Raw genomic sequence first — 21,335 nt, forward strand, 5'->3', positions numbered from 1 at the left:
TAAACAACCCATTATGAACATGGAAATTGACTTCTTTCCACGAAGTACCATGAATTAGTGATTCATAAACATCTTTGAAAACGATCTCTACTAGTTATTGTTCAATACTATTGACGTGTATTAACAATCTATTTTGTGGAATGGTAGAAACATTCAAAGACATTATTAACATCATACCAGCTACTTGATTTGATATACTTCCCTGATTCCTTATTACTAAGTGAACTTACTGCAATAAACACATCAAACTGTAATGTCAAGAGTGCTACAACTTAGTTTGATTTTGAAAGTATTGAATGTAGGATGATTTATTTGAATCACTATTTCTTCATTCATTAAATGATGTTTCCATTGATTAGCACCTTCCCCTTATGCATAAGTTTCCCTTAGATGTATTAGATACTTTGACACTTCTTTATAAAAGGATTTGATATGAAAACAAATGGGCTTCCTCTCCACTTGAAAAGAGGCTTCCAAACTATTTGAGACACGAAATGGCAACACAATACAAGAGAAATTTAACACTGAATTTCCCAAATACTGACTTGCATCCCTGTAACTGATAACTCCCAAACTTGGACTGAAATGATTCATTCTGACATTAGGAAGAGGAGATTTGGACATCAACTGTAACTCATGTTGTATTCCCTACTTGTGAGTAAGATGTTTTGTTTCTTTAAATAGAACTGAAAAGTTTTCTACCTCTTTGATCAATCTTTAAGCTGAGACTCATAACTTGAACAAACATCATGTCAATTCTTATGTTGTTCCTTTACACACATGAATACAAATATCTTATTTGAACTTATTAATCACTTCATCTGATTAGAAACAACTAAATTCAAGCGATTTTTCCTTTCATGTGCCCTGACAATAAATTCAACCCCATCTTTATTAAGGTGATATTTATGCTCTTTCCTATAAAACACTGCATCACGATCATAAAGATAAGGAACTCCTAAGGCAACTCCACATATGTCTACTGGAACCACATCTAATTCCACTTCATCAATGTAATTAGCTGTAATGGAAAATCTTAATCGACATCGTTTTGTGACTTTTATCTGAGTTGATTTATTTAGCCATCCGAATGGGTAAGGTCTTGGATGATTCCGTATCTCCAAACCCAAGTTCTTAACTAAATATTCAGATATTAAATTGGCCTGTGATCCATTGTCAAACATTGTATCTATTTTTGTGTGCTTAGAAGTTATCCTTAGGTTAAATAATTCAACATTTTTACCCTCATTTGAAGGATTTATGTTTGATGAAGATGCAATAGTATTTGAACTTGAACCAGTGTCAAAAGTTTTACCTATCAAAACTATGGAAGTTATCCTCCTTTCATCACTTGAATTGGAACCTAGATATTGCTAGATTACTGCAATTGCTTCCTTTTCATCCTTCTCTTTAAGTAAATTTTTGGGCTCAAGATCGGGATGAAGTTTCCAACACCTAGATTCATCATGATCGATTCTCTAGCAATGAGAACAAGTAGGTATTTCCTTCTAAGTTTTCGCTGATTTATTTCTCTTCTTATTGTTCTTCCCCTTACTGTCATTGGATTCCTTGATTTCCAGCTCATTCGATGATTGCAATGAAAACATGAAAGGTCTGCCTCCTTATTCAATATGTATGGCTTGAACACACAATTCATCAAAATCATCAGGATTAAATACTAATAATGTATGCTACAAATATGAATGTAAATTGTCGATGTATTTTAATAAATTTTCACGTGTATCCAATGAAATACCAAGCGTCAATGTTTTATTTCTGAACTCCTGAGTAAACTCCTGAACACTCTACTCTTTACCTTACCTCAAGTGCTGCCAATCAATAACAGCTTGCTGCATGTATCCTAAAGGATAGAATTGTTTCCTAAGAGCTTTTAAAACTTAGACCATGAGGAGATGACTTTACCTTTCCACTTTACATCTATTTGAGTTTTACTTTCCCACCAGATTAAAGTTGTTCCACCCATTCTAATTGTAGCTAACTGAATTTTTGTTTTATCGTAAAAAAAGTTTTGAATACAACAATACACTTCTAACTTCTTAATCTAGTTATCTATCTATTCAGGATTCATTTCGCCATCATAAATAGGTAACTCAAATTTTACATCAAGTTTAAAAAGAGATGTTTTCTTAGGTTTCTTTTCTGTTTCATATTCTAAACCAGAAGAAGAAGATGATGATGATGATGGAGATGATCAAGGTGAAGGAGGTTTATCAGCCTTGCCTTTACCTTTTCCCTTCTTCGATTTCTTTGAAGAAGAAGCTGCATCTATCTCCTTCTTATCTTCGTAAAGTTCTCCCAACATTTGTTGCATACTCAAGAATGCTTGCTGAAACTATTCCTCGCTCATCTTAGTTTCAGGATTTTCACCTGCATCAGATCCTGTCATGGTTGACTTATGAGCGACTCTTTGCTTTCCAATCTCTGGATCAATATCCTTGAGGATTCCTTCTCCACATTGCGACTTTGACCTGGTTAACATTCACTGACAAATTCTACAAATGAAACCTGCTTTGATACCAAATTATATGATCTAAAATGATCATATGTTAAACTGAAGTAGAATTGATTAATTCCATTAGTGAACTGATTGTTAACTTAAAGTGCTTTAACCCTGAGAATCGACTAAAAAGGGATGAATTGATGACATAATTGAAACATAAGCAAGATGAAAACAAAAGTGAAAAGCAACAAAAACACAGCGATACCAGACAGTAAGATTTATTACGGAGTTTGGCCCTGATGGAATACGTCTCCAGGGTCACTTTCAAGATGGGCAACCGCTTTATTAGGATTGAATTTTAGGAGTTCGATTACACAGAAAATTAACTAGACTGATTGTGCACGCAGGAAGTTCTGGTCACTGTCACAAGAAATCTCTTTGAATTAGCTTTCAAACGCATGTCTCGGTTCCCAATTTCGACTCTCAATGCTCCTATTACACTGAAAACAAAACAACATATATCTTCTTGAATCTGCATACAAAACTCAAAACCACTCTCTTCTTCACTTCAACAAGCCAAACTGTCTTTATAGCCCTGAAAATGCACTCTAACCTCCTCTGGCTGAGTTTAGGAGTGAATGATCTGAATTTAGGGTTCGTTTAGGGTTTTTTGAAAGGTTTCTATGTCACTTAATGACATTTGGCACCTTAGGTGTATTAAAATATCAAATTTCTAAACAAAAACCCACCTTCAACCTTATAATAACCTGAAAACCATTAGTCGTTTGCTAACCGGGTGGAGGAGGGTGACAACACATGTGCACATGCTATTTACCCTATGGTTAGGGCTCCGACGGCTCCACTGACCGTTTGTTATGATGGTTGGCAGTTGTGGCTAACCCCGCATTCACATAGCACTACTACCCCACCTGACTATAACTATCCACCAAACAGTAGAGACAAACGTTGACTATGTAGTGAATGAGATGATGTTCACATGTCTTGTCCCGAGGCGATTATGATTAGGGACCTATTCCGATGCAGTGACACGGATATCCACTGTGGTCTAACTGCGACCTCCTAACTACTCACATGAGCTCGATGCGGTCTTCTCCTCGTGCAGTTAGGCCAATGGTTATGGACTATTTTTATGTGTTTTGCAATGCTTTTATATGTTTTTTAATGTATTTCATGACCTGAGATGGTTTAGTGGACTAGGTTTAATGTATTTTAATACATGGTGTAGTTCTACATTAGGTTTTTAGGTGTTAGGGCTAGGGCTTAGGTTATAAATTAGGATTTTAATATGATACCTTTAGAGTTTAATCTTTTGAATTTTTTCAAATGAACAAAATAACTCTTTTTACAACAATTGTCACAATGTGACATAAAAACACCACAAGACGACTTGTTCCATCCTTGACAACCAAACCCTGGTGCAACTAATGACAATCATATGTCAACAACCAAGTACATATCCTTCGAACGCCATGAAAACCATATCAACCATTGATATCATCGGGCAACCTGAACCATAAACATCATTGTCAACGCTGAAGACACCAGACACTGAATGCTGACGATGAATACTATTGAAGCTAATAAATTTCAAGACCTCATTGACCAATGATCATTTAATTATCACTTCGATGTTGAACCATCAAAGACTCCACTCATGATGGATTGACAAGATCCTCCTAGATCAAAAGGAAAGTAGAAGAAAGAAGGAACTACTAGCAACAACTACAAGCCTCTTGCTTCAAGATGAGTAGTATAACAATTGGCAATTGAGAAAGAAGTAGATCAATGTCACAAAACATGAAGAATAATTTATGCTTTCATTGCATCTTAAGCAAGAGATAAGTCAACAGAGTGATTCTTTGATTATGGAGCTACTAAGCATATCACTAACCACAATGATTGGTTTATTGCATTTGTAAAAGACAAAACCACTTTGTGGTGGTTCTGGGTGATAAAAAGAAGCACTCTATTGAATGGAATTGTAATGCGTAGGTCAAGGTGAGAGGTATATACCTCCATGTTGATGAATATGCTTTGTTTTCCTATTTTAAGTAAAATTTTCTTTTAGTTAGTGAAATTATAAAGCCTACTCTATTTTTCAATGTTTTGGAAAGAAATATGCTTTGTAATTGATAAGTAAAACTAGATACAAAGGAAAAATGGTTGTACAATATTATGGATGATAAATGGTGGTTGATATCCTTGATATCCATGAGAAGAAAGAATAACAAGCAAGCAACACAAACTACCCTTTGAAAGAGGGAAGGATTGAAAATCCAAAGGTGTTTTGAATCTTTCCCATGATGATATTTGTAATGTATGCAGACAACTTCAGTGGTCGGCACAAGGTATGTCCTATTGCCTATTGCATTTATAAGGATAATATGTTGTCCCAAAAAAATTGACCACAATTCTTTTGAGGAGCAAGGTTTGGTTCTAAATGTTATTTCCAATGCCATTGGTTAAAAGCAAAGAGATATTAAGAAATAAATTTGGTCATGAAAAGGACAAGTTTTATGAAACATAGAGAAAGAGAAATAGTTGAAAAGGGCTCCCTAGAGGTACATTATCCTTTAAGGAAAATTCATAGTACAAAAGAGTGGAAAGCTGGGATAGACCCAATATCACAAATGGATGGTGAAAACCATGCCAACGTTAAAGGGGACAAAATCTTGAAGTTGCATGGAGGGAAGATCAGTTTGTTGGGACATGATGAAAAAATGTATTCTCAAATTGTAGGTGCTATGCTTGATGGAGGGTTGAACATCAAAGAATGAGATAACTCAAATTAGACAAGTGTGCATTTTTTAGAGTAGCGTCAGTAGATGAAGGTGCAAAAAACATTGCATATTTTCAAGAATTTTTTGGAGAAAATAGAGGATTCAAGAGTACAATGCAAAGTCAGATTCCTTTCAGCCCATGGAAAGAATGTTATTTTTAGAGAGTAATTCCATTCCTCTTCCATGAGAATTTTGTTAATGGTGAGAAATTATTTGAAAATCAAGCATTTGAAAAAGTAGTTAATGTGTGCCAATAAGGAATTGGATGGAATGGAATGAAAGGTTCTAAAACTACAAAGGAAGAAATTGATAATAAATGGGAATCCATGTAAATATTTTATTGTCAAGAAGCCTATTTTATGCAAAGTCACAATTCCTCTCTCATTCACATAATTTTAATTTTATTTGCAACCCACAACCCATAATCAGAGTTATCAATACAAAGAGTTTAAAAATAAATTTACCAGAATGCCTCATTTACCTATGATCGAGTCAGTCAGATGCCTCAGTTAACTGTGATCCCTGGGCAGAGTTCTGATGCCTCATTTAACTATGTGATCCCTTGGCAAAGTTGTCTTGATTCAATAATTGATAGGCTACCTGCCTTTGCCTCTCTGAGAACACAAGCACGCCTCTACCTCCAGCTCTCACTCTTCAAAAGGAGTTTATACATGGTTGCAAAGTAGTATTATATTGCATGGAGACATAAGGAATACTAAATTTGGGAGTGGGTCTTGTAATGTTTAAGTTCATTAGATGGATGCATTATGCTCCACTAGGCAAAACTTGCCCAGGTAATTTTATTCTTTCACCGAGTCTTGGTATATGACATGCTTTGCTCTATTATTTAGGATTCGGTGCTTCCTTGCGATAAATTTTGTCCAAGAATGATGTCAGTAGAAGAAAAAGATATATGTTTCTTTGGTGTGACTCAACCCCCAAATCAGGGTGCTCATTTAGCTTCTGTGGAGTTTCCATCCCAGTGCCATGTTGACAACCAAGGTCCAACAATGGGTGGAAATCAGACCAAAGGTATTAGGATGTTGTAACCCTGAATAATAAAATAGTGGAATGCATGCAAGCTTGATTTTAACATCTTTATTTGTTGTCAAAAGGATTAAAGAAAAAGCTGAGGTCCAAGCTAGCCATGACTACAACTAGGGGTGGGGAAACTCAGGAACCTTATCCTAGGAGTGGGCAGTTGAAAAGGTCTTCTGCGACACAAGATGTTGGTTACAGTTTTGATCCTTGGGAGGAGCAAGCTGTAAAGTGGTCAGGAGGGATGGATAACGGTTGCATAGAACACACAGAATCTCCCAAGAGCACATCCAAGTGAGTAAGAATGCTAGAGCCACTTATTGCACAAGATTCAAACAAAGACGTATCAATGGACAGTAGTGTTGCAAACTTGACAAATGACGAGCATAAACAGTTAGACAAGGAAAAGGAACCTGGTGCATTTTGTTCAGTAAATGTTTTAACAAATATTGAAAAAATAGATGGTCACTACCAAAAAGCAGAGAAGACTAAAAATTATGAATCTTCTGATAGAGCAACAACTGGAATTCTGACAAGGTGAGAACATCTCTAAGGTCATATGTTTTTCTTCAAGGTTGGAAAACCATTGCATAAATTGTTTATACAACCACACCACATAGATAGACTCACCAAATAGATGACAGAAACATACATAACAACAGAGACTAGACTACACTCATACACACACAACACACAGAGCATGAAACTAGACCACACACTGCAAAAAATCTTAGAGGAGGAGGAGAGGCACAACGATGGAAATTCTAATGCCAATGTCAATCAATAAATGCCACTCGGTTTGACTAAGAATAATCACTGACTTGTAAGTTTTCCTAATAAATAATATAGCTATGCTTGAATTTTTGCTAGTAGAACAGGGGTTCATGTTCAGTAGAGAAAATGCATATTTGTAAAATTGTACCTTAAAGGATTCTCTGCAACTGCTGCTATTTATATCAAACCACAATATATTGAAATCTAATCAGCAAATATGTCAAATGTAATCCGACTATGGCATGCTAATTTCTATTCTTATTTTTAGATAAACAGAGTAGTCTAAACACCTAAATTGAAATATTATATTGTGCAATTGATTCTAAATGCAATGTGCATTGAACAAATATCTCTATTATAAAAGCTACGTAATCATTAATTTTCCACGCCTTATGTATTGAAGTCATTGTTAAAGATACCTGTTACTGACGGCAAACTAGAAATTTCATCGGCATCATCCTAGAAAAATAAACTTATTACATCTTAATATAAGAAAAAAATTCCAATCGATCATTATGCATACAGAGAGAGAATTACCTGTGAATACAAACCAAGCTAGAAGTTCTTGGCTTCCTCCAACTATGAAATCCTAGACTCCAATATGTTTACCCGCTCGATAACTTCAGGATTGTTTACGAAATTCGAGAATCTAACCACAAAACAATATCAAAAATCATTTAGTCAACCATACCACTTTCTCCAACAAACCTTAAATGGTGGCCAAGCCTGATTTCACACCATAGATTGGACTTGATAGGAGAGTGCATTCATAATGTGTTTAAGGGGAACCAAAGGAAAACTTGACAGAAGTCAACATTACGAATTAATTTATGAGCTTTTCCAAGATATATACTCAATTCTGGGACCCTGAATATTGGCCTTAAGCTTCAAAATCTTCCTAGATCTGGCAGAGATCTCATCTGTCATGGCAATGGGAAGGATTTGTTTGGTTGTTTTGTTGGCATTGGCACTGTGTTTGAATGTTTCACTGGCATCGAAGAAGAAAATGAAGATCTGTGACAAGGGATGGGAATGCAAGGGGGTTTATTGCTACAACCAGACTATATCAGAGATTTTCACAGTGGACAATTTTGAAGAACTCTTCTCCAAGAGGAATACCCCGGTGGCTCATGCATCAGGTTTCTGGGATTACTATTCCTTCATCAACGCGGCTTCATAGTTTGAGGGCATAGGATTCGGTACTATTGGAGGACAGCTAGTGTGAGAGAAGAAGATTGCAGCCTTCCTTTGAAATGTTGTAGTTGAAACTTCATGTGGTTACTCTGTTGCTACTGGTGGTCCGAATGCTTGGGGTTTGTGCTACAAAGAAAAAATGAGTCCAGACCAGCTTTACTGTGATATACTCAATTCTGGGCAGGGTATTGATAAATTTCCCTTAATATCTATCATGATGGTTTTTATATGACCCATCCACACCTTCACCATTCCGTATAGGCTTTGACTATAACCATAAATGAACTGTCATGGAGATCCAAGGTAGTGACACCAATGCATTTGGCAGGACCACTGTGCCCCTCCATCACTACAACATAACATATTCTGCTGCCACCTTCTTCCCTTTTCCAAACCCTAACCATCGTATCAACCAAGCCACTGAGGAGAAGGTCACTAGACAAAGAACAGACTGAAGGTGGCCTCTAAGGAAACCGAAGTAATGCAATATTCAGTCTTCCTCACAATAATGAAAAATATAGTCGTACTTTAAAATTCATGCTTTTTTTCCCTAAAGTTATGGAAATTATAGCCAGATTTTGAAAGGGATTTCTGTAAATCCAAGTAAAAGCTGTCAAAATTCATAATTTTAGGTGTCTTTGACATTTTTGATGGTGCTGAATCCATTTCTACCATCAAAAACATGATTCAAATACTACATCTACAAGATTGTTTGAAATTTTTTTGCCTGGATTCCGATCAGTTTTGGCTGTCCAGGAAATTCCTCTGCCTCAGTAGATGACTCCATGAATGTATCCATCGTAACATCCTGCTTACAAAATGTGTGAATCACCTAGACTGAGGGCACATGCTTTCATGGGGATCGTTGCATGTTGAGAATCATCATTAAGTTTTTTTGCACTCGCCCACAATTTCATTTAAGGGTGAGTGCTTTCACGGGGATCATTGCATGTTGAGATTCATCATTAAGTTGTGATGCACTTGCCCACGATTTTATTTATTGACAAAAATAGGGGTACAACAAATCGATGAATGTATCAAAATTCAACCATGAAACCCTAACTACGGGTGAATCACTGGAAAACATAGAACAAATGAATGTGAAAATGTAAAACAAATCTGCAGCTAAGGCATTAGAACTCAATGGATTTGAAGATCAAGAATTGATTTAGATATCCCAAAGATCGATCTAGTACCTGCTTGGAGATTCATGTATTCCATGTATTCCCAGTGAAGATTGGAGATTCATATTGCCTTGCTAGAGTACCTTTGTCTTTTTGGTTGGAATTAGATCATGGTAAAATATGTTTTAACCACCCACTCAATTTTGAGTAATATGTGTTAAATTATGGGATGGATAGATATATTTGAAAGCGCTCAATTTTGAGCAATATGTTTTAAATTTATTTGAAGATTTTTGACATTTCGACATTTTCTTTATTTTAACATTTTTTTTTTAATGGTGTGGAAAATAAAATTTTTTCTTCATTTTGAATTGTCACAAAAGTATGCATGTTAATCATTTTGGAGGTCAAAATTTTCTAAGAGCTTAAATATTTGAGATGTAAGAGTGAGATACTTGACACAATGAGTTTTTTACATTTTGGATAAGATCTTTGTTTCATTTTATATATTATAATTTTCTGATGGGCACATTATGATGTTAGTAGTGTTTGGTAGCTTACAACAACATATTTTTCATTTTTTTCATAGCATAGGTTTTTTCATCTGCACATTGAGTAGGGTTGTATTCATATGCTCGTGCACATCATTGTAACCTTGCTCATCATATCATTTTTAGTAGCGCTCGCAAGTTTAGTGATAACCTATCTAGTAGAAATTTCACATACATAGCACCATCACTAAATTGAGAAGAAAGTGGGGAAAATATCCATCTAAGTTGGGAGGACCTAATGTGACACATTAGGCCATGATCATCAAGGAGCATCATCACTAGTAGTTCACCTCCCATGAAGGATCTCTTTCTAGATCTTAAATGCTAGTTTGTTAGTTAGTTGCATATTTTGTTGTTTCTTCTAGCCTTTAATTTGTATGCATGCCAAATTTAAGGATTGACTCTTCAATTGGTGATCTCTTTGTAAAACTATAAAAATTCCATTGCCAAATGAATAAGAACCAATATTTTTTCTTTGGGATTCATTTATGGTTTAATTTCTCTATTCCCTAGGTATTTTTTTTGTATTTCTTTGTGGATGTCTAAGATAAATATCACTAATCCTAATAACTTATTCTTCTACATGAAAATTGCTAGGTTTTGAAAACATACCAATAAGATGATAAGTGACATACATAGACCCTTAGTTTAAGGCATGTTACCATAAATTCAACTTTAATACCATTTTCAAAGAAATGAATGACGTTGTATGACATATAGGCTAAGGTGATTGCGATGATTTTAAAATTCAAGAATGTAGATGAATTAATCATGCACAATAACATTTCAACATACACAACATAAATTGAGCGTAACATTCAAGCATAAAATTTAAATATTAAATAATAGAGTGATTTGAATATTTATCCTTATAAACGTCTTACACCACTAGTTACAATTGTCAAATACTCCATCCAACCGTAGTTATTTTTGGACTAATTCTCTCTATAATAGTCAACCCCTAATATAGGGCTATGATTCCACAAAGGTGAGCATGCTCCTATGGATGTCTATAGTCAACACTAAGAGACCAATACCTACTAAATTAAGAGTGATGTGACCCTTACAATAATTCCTACAATCATATTTCACAATATAAGGATGATATTTATTTCTATGTATCATAGTCCCTTATACAATCTCCATCCCCTTTAGGGATCTAACATAGATTGGTAAGGAGCTCTTAGTTTTGGGATTTAGGAAATCTAGCTACTAGTGGACAATGGATATAGAAATCATGTTGGATGTCTATGTTCATCCTTTACCTTCTAACATTACATGTGTTTGGCTATGTAATCAACCTAGTGTCCAATAGTTTTCTCATACCCTAGTGTCCAACATATGGTGCATCACACATTTCTCTTATCACTAAATTTCTCAATTCTTGAGAATTAGGAACATAAACTTGTGTTCCTTTGCAAGAGGTTTCCATCCTCTTCTAGCATGTAGTCGTTAAATTCTTGGTGTGAATCACCTTGTTGTAAGCCTTCTTTAATTTGTAAATAGTGTTAGTTTGATCCTAATCTTCCAAAATTATTCTTTTTAATTCTATGTTGTATATGCTAATAGCTATAGCATGCATTACATGCACCCTCTTAATGCTAAGTGCACTAACCTCTTTATTCTCTTTTCCCTTAATGTTGTTGATGTCAAAGTCAGATTCACTAGAGCATTCCAACCATCTAATTTGTCTATGTGAGTATTTCAAACTGCTATGGTCTATTTTCAACTCAAAATTTCATCCCATAAGATAATGTCTTCACATTTTCAATGCATGGATAATAATTGTAAGCTCCAACTCATGGGTAGCAAAATTTCTTTCATGTTCTTCGATTTCCTTTATTTCATATTACATGCCTATCATGCATAAGGGATCAAAAAAGTCATTCTTTAAATGCATTTATGCACACCAAAATATCCTCATTTGGATTTGCATTCTTTAGAATAGGTGCATTGGTTAATAAATATTTCAGCTATTGAAAATTATCTTCATAATTTGTAGTCCATTCACTCTATACTCATTTTTGTTGCACTAAAATAATTGAATGTACAATCTTATAGAAACCTTCAATAAATATCATGTGGTAACTAGGTAAACCCATAAACAATCTCACCATTGAAATATTATTTTTGTGATGGCCAACCTTTGATGGATTTCATCTTCCCTGGGTCCATTTCCATGCCCTCCTCTAAGACATTGTGAAGTAAATCATGGATTTTCCTCTGATTGAAAGTGAACTTGCTCAACTTGGCATACAATTATTTCCCTTGTAACACCTATAGCACCATCCTCAAATGTCACTCATGCTCCTCTTTTGTCTTGGAGTGTATAATAATATCACCCAAGAAGGAAACAACAAATTAGTCTATATAAACTCTAAACACTCTATTCATCAAACATATAAAATTGAAAATTGCACCACATGTTTCAAAGTAAATGTTGTAAGGTGGTAGCATAGGAAACAATATCATAGAAGAAAGAAAAACTTTTATGCAATTTTGTTTCTTTACAACTAGCATTTCTTTTTTTATCATATGTTATATTTCAGGGAGATTTCAACGAGGCCAATATTCTAGAATATGTTCAAAATGAAGGTAATGCACAACATCTAAACTCCAAAGGATTTATGAAAATTCTCTTCATTAAGATTCATGAACTATTATAAGTAAATGATTTAAATCAAACATTTCATAGCACAAGTAAACTCATATCACCTTTTATTCACAATGCAATGGATAATAGTTTTTGTTAGAAGGGATTCAAGATAATGTATGTGCATTTTGAGTCATTTTTATGTCAAATGTTGTTATGAGTAGAAAATTTTAGTCATTTTGAGTCATTTTTATGTACTTAACATTGTAGATGGATTTAGAGACACTCTTAAAGGGGTCTCTAAATTTTAACACCGCAAATGGACTCAAAGACCCCTTTGTCTCTAAATTTAACATTGCAGATGGATTCAAATAAGGGGGTCTCTGAATCCATCTGTAGTGCTAAAATTTAGAGACAAAAGGGTATTCATAATTTTAACATTGTATATGGATTCAGAGACCCCTTTGCCTCTAAATTTTAACAATGCACATGGATTCAGAGACCCCATCCATGTAGTGAAATGTAACACTTCAATATCAAAATTGCAATTTTCCATTTCCAGAGTGACATAATTAAAAATTACTAACATAAATGATTAATTCATATAATACTTGTTGTACTTTTTATTTGGTCATATTTTTATTCTTGGACTATAGTAGTCATTTAAGTTAATCATTATTAACTTTTTAGCTTATTATCCAGTAGTATATTTTAGTCCTGGACTAAATTAGTCATTTAAGTTAGTCACTTTTAGTTTGGTCACTTATTATCTAATCGTATATTTTATCCATAGACTAAATTAGTCGTTTAAGTTAGTCATTTTTAGTTCAATCACTTAAAATTACTCAAATTTAGTAGTAATTCACTTGAAATAATTGCGGTGACCAACATTTTTAGTCACCTAGTCACTAATTTCATAATTTTCTACTAGTGCTCAAGACCCATCAAATTTTAGAGTGTTGGATTTCTTCATAGTGGTTCACCTTCACCTATCCCATATTTTTCTCCTCTTCCACAACAACAATAGCAGATTGTGAAATGTCAACATCGTGAAATAGTTGGCCATATGAATGATCATTGTTTTGATCTTCATCCATGTAAGCACTATCCTAAAACCACTCACTCTTCAAACATATGCATCAGAAACAAGCCTCCTACAAGAACAAAGATTCATCTTGGATGGATTGCTTCTTGACAATGGGTTTCAACAACCTAGATTCCACTCATATGTCAGAACTTGTTCTAGAGTATTTAACACTCTTGCAGTTGATTTTTCTACATCATCTCACCTTATATCTGACAGGGGGGAAGTGATGGTCATCTATAAGCTTCAAAGCCACATCGAGTGAGCATAAGCCACAACCTCCCATAACAGATTCAGAGTTGTAGCCAAAGACAAAGATGCCCCGAAGCATACCTTTGGTTGATTATTAGCCTTAAACCATCTATGCGGGGTTGAGACATCTATTCAAAGAATTGGGGACAGTTCCTCTAGCAGAAGGCTTTAGCTCCTTTCCACTTTTAGAAGAGTTCTAGGAATTGCATTAAGCATTCCAGAGTTGGTGGTCATCCCTAAACCATCACAGGTTGAGACCTCCATTTCCAAGTTGAGTTTCTCCTTTTTTATGCAGGGTGAGACCTCCCTTTCAAGGTTGAAGGTTTCCCTCTTCAAAACAACAAGAGCACTTCCTCTAGTAGAAGACCTTAGCTTCATGCCAGACTTGGAAGATTTCTGGGAACTGCACTAAGCGTTCCAGTGTTGGTGGTCATCCTTAAACCACCCCACTTGTACCAACATTTTATAGAGGACATTCAGCCTAGTGCTGCCATGCATTTTTGAACATTTTGTATTATAGCTCTCTTCTTGGACTCATACATACCCCTTCAGATTAAGGGGGGGGGGAATGTTGGACACCTAATCCTCTAAGGGTTATGGTGTGGAAGATAAATAGTCAAAGGGAGTCCAAGAGACCTTGGAATATGGAATCCAATGGTCACCCCCATGTATTATGAATTTGTATCATTTTTTAATAGAAAAGGTATTTGCACTTTACCTTACTTGGGTGTCAACATTCCATGTGCATCTAACACATGCCAATTTTGACATACTAAAAATGTTGTGTATTTAGGATGTGAAGGACATATCTAGTTTATTTTTCCCTTTCATACTAAAAAATTGAGCTTTTGAATCAAATTTAGTGTTGTTGGCATGAAAGTGAATCATTTTACTTGTTTCTACTGATACTCTACACTTTTTTATTTGTGTGTCTAATGTTCCCATTGTTTAAAATGGTTTTCTCCTTTTTATGCTGGATTACGGAAAATAAATTTTAATTTATGCTATTTTTAATGGTTGATGTGACTATTTTTTTTTGTAAGCTTAGGTAGGTCCTTTTTTATATTTATATAAAAACAAGCTGAGCACACATACTGTCAATAGGTGGCCTCAACTTGCCCATTGGGAAACCACATTTGTTGGTCACCTATGAATATTATACGCCATCCAAAATATGTAAGTTTGAAGTCTTTCTACCCAGGATATATAAACAGAACTACTAAAAAACCAATTTTTATCTACAGTTCCCATAAACATGCATATTTAAAGAAAAACCAACTGCTAAAAAATAGTGACCTGAGATCATATGCTCAGTCTAATCCTTCGGCTCATCCTGGTCTGGCTCAATGATTGTTGAATCCTTTGCTGATCCTTCATTTGCTGGTGTCATTTCCACAATGCAGGGGATGTGTCTCTGTATGCGATTCAGGAGCATATCTCTTTTACAGAGCTAGATTTGTATTGTCTATAGGTCTCATTTGTAATCAGGCATATCCCTGATTATCAGTGCCATCCCTACTGAAACTTGCTCCACTGCCTTACACACCAACCTCTTCATGAGCCAGTACAAATGGAGAGTCTATTTGTATTGTGCCATTCAGACTCTCATATTTCTAGGATCAAGGACAAGGTCTCTCCATTCTTCCATCTCCTCCTCTGACTCCTCTTCCTTAACCTTGTCTTCCATCTCACCAATAATTTTCTTGTTGCCAACATTTGTGTCCTTCATGTAAGCTCTGGCAGCTTTCTTCACAGTCTCTTCCATGGGATGATGCCCCACCCTTTTGCCTCGGGTGTCACTGTCCTAAGAGCATGGACCAGCATTTGTCCTGCCCTTGTGACCATGACCGTGACCTCTGGATGTCTGTGCCATTTTTTCACTTCCTTCTATCCAGTATTTCACTTCCTGTGTTTTGGCTGCTTGTTTGGCTTCCTCGTCATGCTTCTTCTTTTTTTCTCTCTAACTATAACCATCCTTCCTCACTTACTCCCTCTTTCATACCTCCTCCCATCCCCCTACTATCCCATCCTACCTTCATCGTCATCCTCCCCACCTCTCCTCGTCCTGACATTCCTCACGACACTTCTCTAAATCGTTCAGTAGTACCACTCCATGTTCTGCCTTTCCCTCATGCGATTTGTGGTAAGCATTCCTCGCTCTAGCCAGTCTCTGACATCGATATTATAGCTCCTTAGCCACTCCATCACCCCTATCGGGGGCATGTTATAATCCATGTCATTTCGATTATCCATGTCCTTCATCTTTGGTTAATATTTCATTTAGCGGGTCCATTCTGGTATCCCTTGGCTGGATGGGCCAGGTTCTTTCCATGTGTCCCAATTGTGGGTCACTTCCCCAATTGGCTAAGAAATCGGCCACTTTATTTCCTTCTCATTTAACGTGTTTGATTATTATGTAATCAAAACATTTAATGATTTCACCCAGATCTTGTATAAGGCTAGCTGTTCTCTAGCTGTGGCAAATCCTATCCCATGTCGTTCCATTATATATCTTCCTCATCATATTGATTACCATTAATGAATCCCCTTCCACTTCTAGTTGTTTGTACTCGAGCCTAACAACTATTATCATCCCTTGTCTTACTGCAATGAGTTCTACTTCATTATTTCTCATCATGCCTCCATAAGTTGTGTACAGCAAACGAGTCCTACCCTGGCTGTCTCTGAAGATGCCACCTATTCCTGCATTACCTGGATTGCCTTTTGAGGCTCCATCAAAGTTTAACTTGATGAAGCCCTCTGCTGGTCTACTATACTTCTGGGGTGCTACCCCACTCATTCTCATTGCTTTCCATGCATGCGCTCCCACCATCTCCTTGATTAAGTTAAGCTTTTTTAGGATACTTGTTTCCTACAAAAGAGTCTCCCAATCTTCTTGCTTCCATTCTTCTACTAGTATGGTTTCTCTTATATGTTCGATTACTCCTCTCCATACCTTCTCGTGTGTAAATTCTTCATTCTTGAAGATCCTTTTGTTCCTTTCCTTCCATATCATCCATAGATTGAAACCTACAACTAGCCCCCATGCTCTATTTAGGACCGGGATGATAAAATGGCCATGTCCCCATTGTTGAACCGTCTCTTTTATGCTCTGTGGATTCTTGTTTGTCCTTCCAAAGACCTCATAGATAGCTTGCCACTGTCGTTGTGCAAACAAGCATGAGTTCATTAGGTGTTCTATATTTTCATTTTCCTTTTTGCATAGGTCACAACACGCTAGTCCCTGCATCCCTCTTCTTTGTAATTGATCCCATGTCAAAATTTTGTCTTTGCATGTTAGCCATAAGAAGTAGGCCACTTTCAGCCACCATTTGCTCTTCCAGATTTGCTTCCATAAGTGTTGGTTCCCTTCCTATTCCTTTTCGGCCTTTAGATCGTATGCCTCCTTTACCATGAAAGTACCTTTCATTGCATAGCTCCATCTCAGAATATCTGGTCTTGCTCTGATTGGAATTTTTGTAGTTTCCATTTCTTTCATATAGAGATTTCTCTATTCTTCTTCTATATTTTGACCCCATTCTTCTGGGTTTTTCCAAACTCTCCAATTCTCCTCTTTGTTTTCATTCTTCCAAAAATTATCCACTCTATTTAGTACTGCATCTTTTGAATACTGCAAAATACTTCTATGTTCTTGCTTTCCATTTAATTTTTCACATTGTTCCCAAGCTCCGTCCCAAAAATTTGTTATTTTGCCATTTCTTATTTCCCAGAAGGCATGGTTTGTGATTACATCCCTGTTCTCGCTAGCTAAGTTCCATATGTTGGATCCACGAGGTTTTTCTGTATGTCTTAAAATATCCTCCGTTCTCCCTGGCATGTTATGCTTCTTAGTCAATATTTGTTTCCAAAGGTCCCCTCCTCCAGTCATCCACCTCCACCAAAGCTTGGCCCCCATAACTTGGTTGGTGAGGTATGGGTCCTTCAATCCTAGGCCCCCTTCCTCCTTTTTTCTAATCATCCCTTGCCATGACATTAGCGCCCATTTTTTCTACTGTTGAGAGCCTCCCCATATAAATTTCTTCAATATTTCCACCATTTTGGAGCATGCTCCTTTCGGTGCTGCCATCCCCGATAATTGGTAAATTGGTATGGATTGTAGGATTGCTTTTACTAATACCACTCTTCCTGCCAGGTTTAGAGATCTGAATGCCCAGTTGGCTATCCTACCTTGGATCTTTTGTATAGTTTGCTGCTAGTTTTCCATTTTTAAGGAGTTGATTGTCAGAGGTATGCCTAGATACTTAGTTGGAAGCTCCCCTTCCCTAAAGCCCAACATCCTTGATAGATAAGATTTGACATTACCTGTTGTATTAAAGAAGTAAGCACAAGATTTCTCTTTGTTAATTTGGGTACCCGAGGCTTCCATGAACAATTCCAGGATGTCCTTCATTCTTTTAACTTCCCTAAGAGACACATTACAGAATAACATAATGTCATCCATGAACTACTGGTGGGTTATCAAAAGCTCATTCCCCCATACCCTTATCCATTTGATTCTATCCTCCTGTACTTCCTTTTTGATATACCTTCCTAGACCTTCAACTGCTATAATGAATAGGAAGGGAGATAGGGGATCCCCCTGTCTTAGCCCTCTGGTGGCATTGAAGGTGGGTGTCAGGGCTCCATTTAATAGGATTGAGAAGACTGGGGTAGATATCATTGTTGTAATCCAATCTATCCATCTTTTGCAGAACCCAAAAGCTTCCATTACTTTCCTTAGGTACTCCCAGTTTAATCTATCACAGGCTTTGGATAGATCCAATTTAATCATCACTCCTACCATCTTTTTAGATTTTAATGAGTGCACCACTTCCTGGGATACTATCAAACCATCTAAAATCTGTCTACCTTCTACAAAGCCTGTTTTCTCAGGGGATATAATACTAGGAAGAATCGGTTTCAGTCGCTTAGCTATTAATGTAGAGATAATTTTATAGATAACATTACACAAGGCAATCGGTCTAAATCCCCGTGGTTCATCAGACTTAGAGGATTTAGGTATGAGAGAAAGAAGGGTAGCATTTAGTCCTGGACATACCTTTTGGTTTCTCCTTGATTCTTCCACCACCGCTACAATGTCATTGCCTATAAATTTCCAGGCTGCTTGGTAGAATTCCGACATAAATCCATTCGGTCCCAGGGCCTTATTTTTCTTTAGTCCTTGCACCACTTCCTCAACCTCCTCTATCGTGATTGCTCTCATTATCGCAAGGTTTTTCTCTCTAGTGATTAACTTGGGGATCTCATTACAAATTCTATGGGTTGCCTCCTATCTTTCCTCATGAGGTTCTATTAAGAGGTCTTTGAAATGCCTCACCAGGGTTTCCTCCATTTCCTCATGCTGGGTTTGTCGTTCACCTGCCTCATTTTTCAGGGAGAAGATTCTGTTTCTCTGCCTGTGCTGTATCATTACTTTGTGGAAAAATTTAGTGTTCCTCTCTCCCTCTCTCAACTAGTTTACTCTTGACTTCTGTTGCCATAAGATCTCTTCTTGCTTCCTGCGTTCCTCTATTTGGCTAACCAATCTTCCCTCTTCTGCTGCTAAGTCTGGACTTCTCCCTTCCCTTATGATTTCTTGTTGGATTTCTTCCATCTTTTGATTTAACTGCTGTTGGTCTTTCATAATGTTCCCAAATTCCTATTGGTTCCATTCCTTTATTTTTTGCTTTATTTCCTTTAGCTTGTGTTGGAATGTTTGCATTCTATTCCTGCCCCTCTGTTCACTCTGTTTCCACCATTCCTCTACCTTGTTTATGAATCTAGGCTCTCTAAGCCAAAACGCTTCAAATTAGAATGGTCATTTTTTAGGGCTTTATTTGAGTTCAATCCCCAATCTCACTGGCCAGTGGTCTGATCGCATCCCAGGTAATATCATTGCTTCCACAAAAACGTCTCTACTTACTATCTCTTTAGATATTAGGAATCTATCTAGTCTTGAGGTGATTTGATGTCTACCTCCTCTTCTATTATTCCATGTATGAGTTCCATTAGTAGTTGTGATATCCACTAACCTCTGATCATTTATGGTATCCCCAAACATATCCATGTCTGCATCCACCCTGCGCACTCCTCCTCCTTTTTCATTTAGGGATTTAATCATATTGAAGTCCCCTCCTATTATCCATGGAATATTTTGATACAAGCCTCTCACTTTTGTCATGTTGCTAATGAAATTTTTCCTTTCTCCTGGGATATGGGGACCATAGACTCCTGAGAGAAGGACCCATTCTTTGGATCCAATATTTCTAAATTTTCCAGAGAGTATTCTTGGCATACTTGTCCAATCCTTGAATCGAACATCTTCTGGGTTCCAGAGTATGGCCAATCCTCCTGCACTTCCAATGGCATCTTGTCCTACTACCTCATACCTTGGTCTAAAGTTTCCCATGATCTCCTTCATATTTATTTCACTGATCTTGGTTTCTTGTAGTAGCATAACACTTGGCTTATCTTTCCTCAATCTTTCTTTAAGATATCTCTGTTTCCCCTTACTGTTCAGACCTCTTATGTTCTAGGTCGTGATTATCATTTCAACAGTTTGGTTGGTTGGTGGAATACCTCCGATAATGGCACCACTCTCCCTGAGTTAACTAGCATTTCTCCCACCATTTGGATGGATTCACTCATGGGTCTTCTACCCATTTTTTCCCTCCTTTGCCTGATGCTCCCATTTCCGGGCCTTGTCCTCCTTGTGATCCAAGATGTTCTGGTTTATTTGTCACTATCATTCCTTGTTTTAGTTTTTATTGTTGAAACATTTCTTTGTATAGTTGTTTTTTATCTTCAAGGATCAACCTCTCATCTAGGTGCCTCCACTTGTATAGTAGTCTCTTCATTACATGTTCCTCCTTGCTGAAGTTTTCCTTTTGTATGTCTATCTCCATCTGATTTTGCTCTATTTGCTCTCTGTTTATTTCTCCTTCTTTTTCTTCCACTGTTTTTGTCGGTACCTGTTGCTTTCCTTTTTCCTTCTGTTTGGGCTCCTCAAGTTCTCCACTACTTTCCATAAGTATCTCATCCATTTCCTCCTCTTGTAGCACTACAAATTTATTTTGGCTTTCCTATTCCTTCTCTTTCTGAGGACTCTTTTGGATACCTGGTGTTTTTTGATTCCTTTTTCTTCTGTGGATTGTTGGGCCGTGAATACGACCACTTTTTAACACTTATTTCATCCATTTTTACTCTTCTTTATCATGTCATTTATTATAATTTATTATATAAATCCATTTTATAATGATTTATGATCTTATGAATGAATATTATTTATTCTCCTTTATTTCTAATAAATTGATGATTATGCATGATTTTATCAATGATAGTTTTAATAAATTGGTTGTAACATTATTCACCATTTTTAGCCTCCAATACAATTTCCAGATTGAAGATTTGATCATTAAATATTCCAACTCAGAAATTTGTTGGAATAAGAAGTAACAATTTTG

General features: G+C 36.4%; 1 pseudogene; it reads left to right on the top strand.

Annotated features, from left to right (window-relative positions):
• Positions 1–7,999: 7,999 nt before the first annotated feature.
• LOC149184394 (eukaryotic translation initiation factor 3 subunit A-like) overlaps positions 8,000–21,335 on the top strand; it is a 30,867-nt pseudogene continuing 17,531 nt past the window's right edge.

The sequence above is a fragment of the Pinus tabuliformis genome, chromosome 3_2 (assembly GCF_031772625.1).
Source record: "Pinus tabuliformis cultivar Carrire ecotype Pingquan chromosome 3_2, CPIR1, whole genome shotgun sequence".
NCBI classification, from domain to species: domain Eukaryota; kingdom Viridiplantae; phylum Streptophyta; class Pinopsida; order Pinales; family Pinaceae; genus Pinus; species Pinus tabuliformis.